Raw genomic sequence first — 7,993 nt, forward strand, 5'->3', positions numbered from 1 at the left:
ATCGCAGCCCACTGTGTAACCACCGCACCACCAGGGCTCCTGTCTTGGGAGAAGCAAGCCCGGGGCGACTTCAGCCAACGTATGCTGGCCACACTGTCGGGAGGGACCGGACACTCTTGGGTAGAGAGTCAGTGAAAACGAGAAGGACGCCGGTGACACGGATTGCTAGAGTGGCCACAGCAGTGGACGCAAGCACTGTCCCGATTGTGAGGGGACAGTGTCTCCTTCCCTCGCACCTGGGGTCACTGTGAGTTGGCGCCAGCTCTGTGACAATAGGAGTGACCGTCTTTCGGGGAAGAGCCTTGGGGCGCACAGGGATCAGCACGCTCCCGTAGACTAGCCGCAAAGTCGGTGGTTGGGACTCAGCCAGGGACTCCGCAGGAGAAAGACCTGTTGTGAACATGACAGCCCAGAAGACCCTGGGGTGTGTGTGTGTAGGGGAGGGGCAGTCCCACTCTGTCACATGGGATCTTCAGGAGAAGAACACGGAGTGGGTGGCATCCTGCCAACCTAACAGTCCTTGCAGGTACACGTCACCAAGTCTTCCCTGCGGGAGCCTCCAGGTGGCTCAGCGTCACTGTCCTTTTGGTCAGCGAGCTCTTTATAAATCAGCACAAGGACAAGAAATGACAGCAGGAAGGACTGGTCGCCCACCAGAGCCAGCTGCAGGACCCTCGGGATACTCTGGGAAGGGGACAGGCTTGGTTCTAGTCCAGCGGTCACCTACCCGCTGTGTGGCCTGGGTCCAGACACGTCATTCCTCTGTTTTGGTGCCTGCAGAGCTGTGCTGTGGACTCCACCCTCGGGGGAGGACGGGGGTTGTTGGCCCAGTGCTGCCTCTCACTAGCTTCGAGGCCTCGCAATATCTGTGGGTCAAGAGTCTGGGCAGGGCCAGCAGGTTCTTTGCTTGGTGAGCTCGATTGGTTTCTCTCCAGAAGCAAAGCCACGGAAGGTGGCGGATGCTTTTTACAGAAAACCGATTTCGATGGAAAACTGGCTCACATGTTTGTAGAGATTGGTAAGTATAGTCTTGTTCAACTGGGCGTGTCCTGACTCGTGGAAGCTGATGGACAGGAAGTGGGATGAAGCAGTTGAGGCAGCAGGCACACAGGCTGGTGAGGCAGAGGTGCAGCCTCGGACCAATGTATCCACGGTCAGGAGTCCAGTGACGGCTCTGGGGATCGGCAGGCAGCACAATGGATTGAGGAGCCGGATGCAAGGTCCAGAGCTGGCAGAATGCGAAGGATTGGACTCTCTCTCCTATACAGAGAGGCTAGGACACCAAGGAGGTGTCTTCCGGCTGCGAGGCAACTGATAGGTTGGGTTCTGTCCCTACTGACCCGGAGTGTCCAGTTGACATCATCCCTCACTGTCCTGCTCAGGTTCTCACAAGATTGTCATTGGGGTTTGGGTGGCACCTGAGACTCGGGCCCCTCTTTCAAACTCGTGTGATGGTTGACGCAAGTCGTCGTCCTGCAACTGTAGCACACATGGCAGCAGCTCACGTCTTCCAGGCCAGCAGGAGGGAACTTTGCGGTGTGTCATTTTCTTATAACAGGCTCATCTGATTAAGTCAGGCCCACCAGGGTGAAATCACAGTCAACTGATGGGTAACTTCATAGTGGACGTGATGTCCCATGACATCCATGGACCTCTTCACCCTCAAGGAGGGGGAATTCGACACACCAGGGAGGCTGGGGTCTTGGAGGCCACGCTGGACTTTTTTTTTTATAATCGTTTTATTAGGGGCTCATATAACTCTCATCACAATCCATACATACATCAGTTGTGTCAAGCACATTTGTACATTCGCTGCCCTCATCATTCTCAAAACATCTGCTTTTCACCTAAGCCCCTGGCATCAGCTCCTCATTTTTTCCCCTCCCTCCCTGCTGCCCGCTCCCTCATGAGCCCTTGATAATTTACAAATTATTATTTGTTTTATCCAGCACTGGCTGGACTTTTCTTATGATAAAATGGCTTTCACTCACGATCCTGTTGCCATCAATCATCATTGCTCTTCATCTTTTCAGTTTTGAAATCGATAGCAAATCCTAATTTAAAAGAAATTGTTCAAATTCGGCAAAGGATATGTCACAAATAGGGTAAAAATGGTCTTTCCTGACAAAACCATTCCCCTTCTCAGTTTGCTATTCATGACAGTGACCAGCTTTGAACGGAAAACTCACTTTCCATGGTCATGTAGACGGGCATGATTGAAGCCACATGCGTTCTAGCCCCCCCCCCCTGTCCCCCCTGTCCCCGGTAGGCTATCATTATTCATTTATTGACTCTAGAAATAAACAAGCTGTTAAGTTTATGGATAACCAAAGCTCTCCCCAAATAACTGAGAGATTTCCAAACTAACTGTCACGTGAAAGGGCCTGTTCATTAAAGGACAACTAATAAAGAATGTAAGTGGGAGGGTGGTGGGTTCACATTGCGCTGATGACCATTGGAAGTTCTCAAGCACATTATGAAAACCCAACAGGGGCCTCAGTCCATGTTTATAACTTAGGCCCATGGAAGAGTTCTCAGGAAAGGAGTATTTTCTCACAGCCGTCTAGTCAATTCTGACCCACGGATACGCGAAAGGCCAGGGTAGAACTGCTTCTGTGAATTTTGGGTGGCATCGTGGTTATGCATTGGTTGGGCTTCAACCTGCAAGGTCGGCAGTTTGAAATCACCAGAAGCTCCTCAGGAGAAAGATGGGTTTTTTACTCCCACAAAGAGTTACAGTCTTGGAGACGCGCAGGGGCAGCTCTACCCTGTCCTATATGGGCTCCATGAGCTGGCATCTGCTTGATGGCAGTGAGTTTGGGGCAGTTTCTCCCCAAAGTGGTGGAGCCTCCGTGTCTCTGTGGACTTCCGCTTCCTCATGCCTAGAGGCTGGCGGAGCACTGTTGGCACGGTGGGCAGGCACTTCTTCCTTGTGCATAATGGCTGGACTTTTGGCATCTTGGTGCCCGTCTACATGGCCACCAAACAACCCCACATATTTCCCAAGGCCCCCGAGGGTGGTCCTCCTCCCTTTTGGGCGCCCCCTGGACTTCTTCATATGACCTGAGAGGCCTGCTGACAGCAGCCTTCTGTCTGTGTCCGTAGTTCCATTGGCCAGGTGGGCCTGGGGAAGATGGGAATGCTTTGGTGGGGGAGGGAATCCTTGCGCAGCTAGGCTCACGACTGCCAGGTGGTCAGAGAGGAAGGGTCAGCAGGAAGGAAGGTCCGGGATAGCTGTCCCCAGGAACGGGAGGGCGTGGAGACGAGAACCCTTGGCCTGAGCCTGGTCCCTCACTGTGCCCCGGTTTTGAGAGATGAAGGGAGCGGTGCCACTTGTGAAGCTGGCAGGCCGGGTCCCCATCTGTCATGAGGTCCTCATTAGAAGCTCCCTGTCCATTGGCAGGACCTTATCATTGGGGCTTGCCTGACCTTTGGGGCAGCAGATGCCGCTTCTGGTCGAGCTGGAGAAAGATCAGGAGGCTCTGGATCTGGGGCCCAGCCAGGAGGCTTGACCCTGTCTCCTGCAGGGTTTCTGTTCTGAGGGGGGGTTGTGTTCCAGGCCTGGGTCCTTCTAGCCCCTGGCCCCTGCCCTTGGGGAGGCCATGGTAGGTCCTGGTGTGCTTGGAGCCAGAAGGAAGGATGTGTGAGGTCATCAAACCAAAATAATAATAAAACAAAACAAAAACAAAGCCCCAACTCATGGTCATCAAGTCCATCCGGGCTCATGGGGACCCTCTAGGACAGGGTAGAACTGTCCTTGTGGGTTTTTGAGTCCCTAACTCTTTACTGCTGTAAAAAGCCTCATCTTTCTTCCTCGGAGCAGCTGGTGGTTTCGAACTGCAGACCTCATGGTTAGCAGCCAAATGCGTAACCAGTATGCCACCAGGTCAGGTAAAATGAAGGCTGTAGGCATGCTCGGTCAGGTGAGGCTCATGGGTCAGACTTAATCATCTACCCTGACTTAATTGCATGGCTTTGGATGAGCTGATGAACTTTCTGTCTTGTTTGTTCTCTTAACTGCAAAACGGAGAGAAGGATAGCCGTCTTTGCAGGGCTGGTGTGAGGCTGAGGGATCGAGAGCTGCACCTGGCAGAGAATGGACATTTGAATTGGTCGTAGCCACTAGGCTGGGCAGAGGCCCTCCTCTCTCTTCTATCGGGCCAGAGACCCTGGAGTGTACAAGTGCTGCTTGGCGGAGGGGGGCGACCCTTCAGCCACCCTCCAGGGCCCCACATCCACAGGGCAGGACTGTCTACCCCCCAGCTGGTCTGGAGAGAGACTGGGGTGTTTCAGAGGGTGGCAGGATGGAGATGGGAGGGAGAGGGGAGACTCTGGTTTCTGGGGTCCTGAATGTTTACTCGGGCCAGTAAACAGCAAAGAGCATGGGCCAGTGTTGTCCTTGGAGATGGACAGGGCAGAGCGGGGTACAGGGTGGACCAGTGCATTATATTACAAGCCCAGCCCTGCTGGGCTCCCGCAGGCTCAGTATAGACCCCGGAGCTGTCTGCTGCCTCAGCTGCGATGCCCAGAGAGAGCTGTCCCCTCTCCCTCAGGGCAGACACAGGTGCAGGGTCGGACTCTGACCCAGGCAGCTGCTCCAGTAGATTGTGGTCTCTGGGCTCCTCTCAGGGGCAGAGGGAGGCAGTGAGCGCGTGGGCAAGCTGTTAAATATGAGCCTAGGAGGCAGGTTTTAAGTCAGGCCCCCGAGTGATAGGTCTGTAACAGCTCAGGGCCCTAACCTGCTCACTGCTGGGACCCTCTGGTCTTCCTCCACACCCCCACCCTGCTGCTCTATGTGGGCAGGGGCATGGGGCCTGGGGCCGAGGGCGTGCCACATTTGAACGAACGAGCATAAAGGTGAGGGTGCTAGTGCTGTGGATGCTGATGAATAATAAGTATGAATTAATAATGGGAATAACTGTTTCTTAGCGAACTTACTACACGCCAAGTGCTTTTCTCAGTGCTTACTAATCGTGCTGAGGGCTGTGGAGGAATTCACAGAATGGTAACCGTTCCCCTACTTACAACTCCACCGTGGTCTGTCTGTGGCTCCGTACAGCACGAAGGGCAAGAGGGGGCACTGGGAGAATGGTGGCGGTGAGGGATGAAGGTCACTTGGGTCACGTGACTTGGTGGCTGAGTGGGTTAAGCATTGGGCTGTTAACTGACAGTTTGGGGGTTGGAACCCACCCCGCACTCCACGGGAGAAAGACGAGGCAGGCTGCTTCCGTAACGATTTGCAGTCTCGGGGACCCCCCGGAACAGTCTGCCTTGCCCTATGCCAGTCACTAAGAATCGGAATAGATGCGACAGCCATGGGCACTGAGTCAGGTGGAGACAGTGGGCTGGCTCTGAGAGAGACTCAGGAGTACAGCCATGCGGATTTGCTGGTAGAATAAATGTAGGGTGACGTCCAGAGCAGGACCAGGAACGCCTGCTGGGCGATGTCTTTAAAGTGTTGCAAAGCAAGGCCCTTCCTTTGAGGACGAAGGTGCGCCTGACCTGACCAGCTGGGGGGTAGACGGTCCTGCCCTGCGGATGTGGGGCCCTGGAGGGTGGCTGAAGCCTCCCACCCCCGCCCAATCAGTACTTGTGCACTCCAGGGTCTCTGCCCAGCCTAGTGGCTACGACCAATTACCGAATGTCTATTCTCCACAAGGTGCAGCTCTCGACCCCTCAGCCTCAGCCTCACGCCAGCCCTGCGAGGACGGCTATCCTTCTGTCCGTTTTGCAGTTAAGAGAACAAACAAGACAGAAAGTTCATCAGCTTGTCCAAAGCCACGCAATTAAGTCCGCATTGACGATTAAGTCTTGCCCATGAGCCTCACCTGACCGGGCACACTTACAGCTTTCATTTTACCTGACCTGGTGGCATACTGGTTACACATGGGGCTGCTAACCAAGAGGTCTGCAGTTCGAAGCCACCAGCTGCTCCGAGGAAGACAGACGAGGCTTTTTACAGCAGTGAAGAGTTACGACCTCAGAAACCCACAGGGACAGTTCTACCCTGTCCTAGAGGGTCCCCACGAGCCTGGGTGGACTTGATGACCGTGAGTTGGGGCTTTGTTTTTTTTATTATTATTTTGGTTTGATGACCTCACACGTCCTACCTTCTGGCTCCATCAGAACCCATGGGGGCAAGCTCATCATGGTCTCCCCAAGGGCAGGGGCTAGAAGGACCCAGGCCTGGAACACCCGCCCCTCTCCTCAGAACAGAAACCCTGCAGGAGACAGGGTCAAGCCTCCTGGCTGGGCCCCAGGTCCAGAGCCTCCTGGTCTTTGGTCAGACCGGCCAGAACGAGCATATGCTGCCCTAAAGGTCAGGCGAGCCCCAATAATAAGGCCCTGCCAATGGACAGAACACTGAAAAACCGATGCATTTGAACGGTGGTCCTGGCAAAGAAAAGCACCAGGGATGGCTAAGAGAACAGACGGGTCTGTCTCAGAAGGAGTACCACCAGGATGCTCCTTCGAGGCAAAGATGGTGAGACGTCTCGTGGACTTGGGAGCTGTCAGGAGAGACCAGTCCTTAGGGAAGGACTTCGTGCTTGGTCAAGAAAAGGGGCAGCGAAGAGAGGAAGGCCCCGGACAGGATGGACTGACCCAGTGGCTGTAACAATGGCCTAATCCTAAGAACCTCAGTGAGGCGGGGGCAGGAGCGGGCGGTGTTTCGTTCTGTGGCACATAGAGTCACTGAGTCGGAGTCGACTCCACGGCACCTACCCACCACAGCAAGGTGGGCGAAGAGACTGTGGTCCGTTCATACGACGGAAGATGATTCGGTCAGAAAAGCAGGAACCAAGTGCTGATTCACAAGGAGCCCTGGTGGCTCATCGGTAAAGCACTAGACTGCTCATCAAAAGGTCAGAGGTTCCAACCCAATCAGAACCTTCCCGGAAAAAAGACCTGACCATCTACGTCTGTAAAGACTGTCGCTTAGAAAACCTTAGGGGACCTTCCTCATTCACAGGAAGGCCTCGGTGACACCGAGCACCTCACACTGACACATGCTACCCTGGGCACGAGCCCCAGGCCCCCAGCTCCACAGACCCCAGGATGCCAGGTATGCACAGCAGCCAGACCAGGCCTGTGCAGAGACAGGACCTGCTCCAGGCTCGAGGCTAGGAGAAGGACTGCGTGCTGGGGACGGGTCGCTTTTCTGGCCGATTGAGATGCTTTGGAGCTAGAGAGAGCTGGTGGCCGCACATGACTGTGTCTGCACTTACAGGCACAGGGCTGTTCACAGGGATGATGCCTGGCTTTCACCTGACTTGGAAAAACACAGGGGACGTGTGTCATCTTTGGCTTGGCGGGGGGCGGTGGCATCGAATGGGCCGGGGAAATGCCGTTCTGTGCAGTGTGATCGTGGTTTCACCCAGCTGCGTCTCCAGGTATTATCAGCCATAAAACTGCCCAAAGAAAGGCCCCCAAGCGTCTCTCCAATACGTCAGACCTACAGGCTTGGGAACACCAGTCGCCGTACTCCGTCCAGAACGGCCTAAGCCAGGGGTTGCCAAACGGCCTCATCACCTGGTTTGGCACGGCCTGGGAGCTAAGAATAGCTTTTCTATTTTTATGTTAAAAAAAAAAAGGTTATTTAGCTTTCTGGCAAGAACAGCTGCTGGACTTTGCCTGTTGGCTCACTGAGCCTCGGCCAGGTACTGTCTGTCTGTCCCTTTATAGCTAGCATGCCCATCCTCAGCCTGAATCCCCTGCCCCACCCTGAGGGAAGGAGACCCTGTCTGAGCTCAGTCTCGGCCGTCAAGTCGATGCTGACTCAGCAGCACAGGGCAGGGCTGAGCTGGCCTTGTGGGTTTCTAAGACAGTAACTCTTCATGGGAGTAGAAAGCCTCATCTTTCTTCCCAAGGAGCAGCTGGTGGTTTTGAACTGCTGATCTTGTAGTTAGTAGCCCAACACACAACCATCATACCACCAGGGCCCCTCCATTGTCAACTGGGGCGAGAAAGACCCAAACCCTAAAACTGTCCTCAC

Source organism: Tenrec ecaudatus, chromosome 16 (genome assembly GCF_050624435.1).
Source record: "Tenrec ecaudatus isolate mTenEca1 chromosome 16, mTenEca1.hap1, whole genome shotgun sequence".
Classification (NCBI taxonomy): Eukaryota; Metazoa; Chordata; class Mammalia; order Afrosoricida; family Tenrecidae; genus Tenrec; species Tenrec ecaudatus.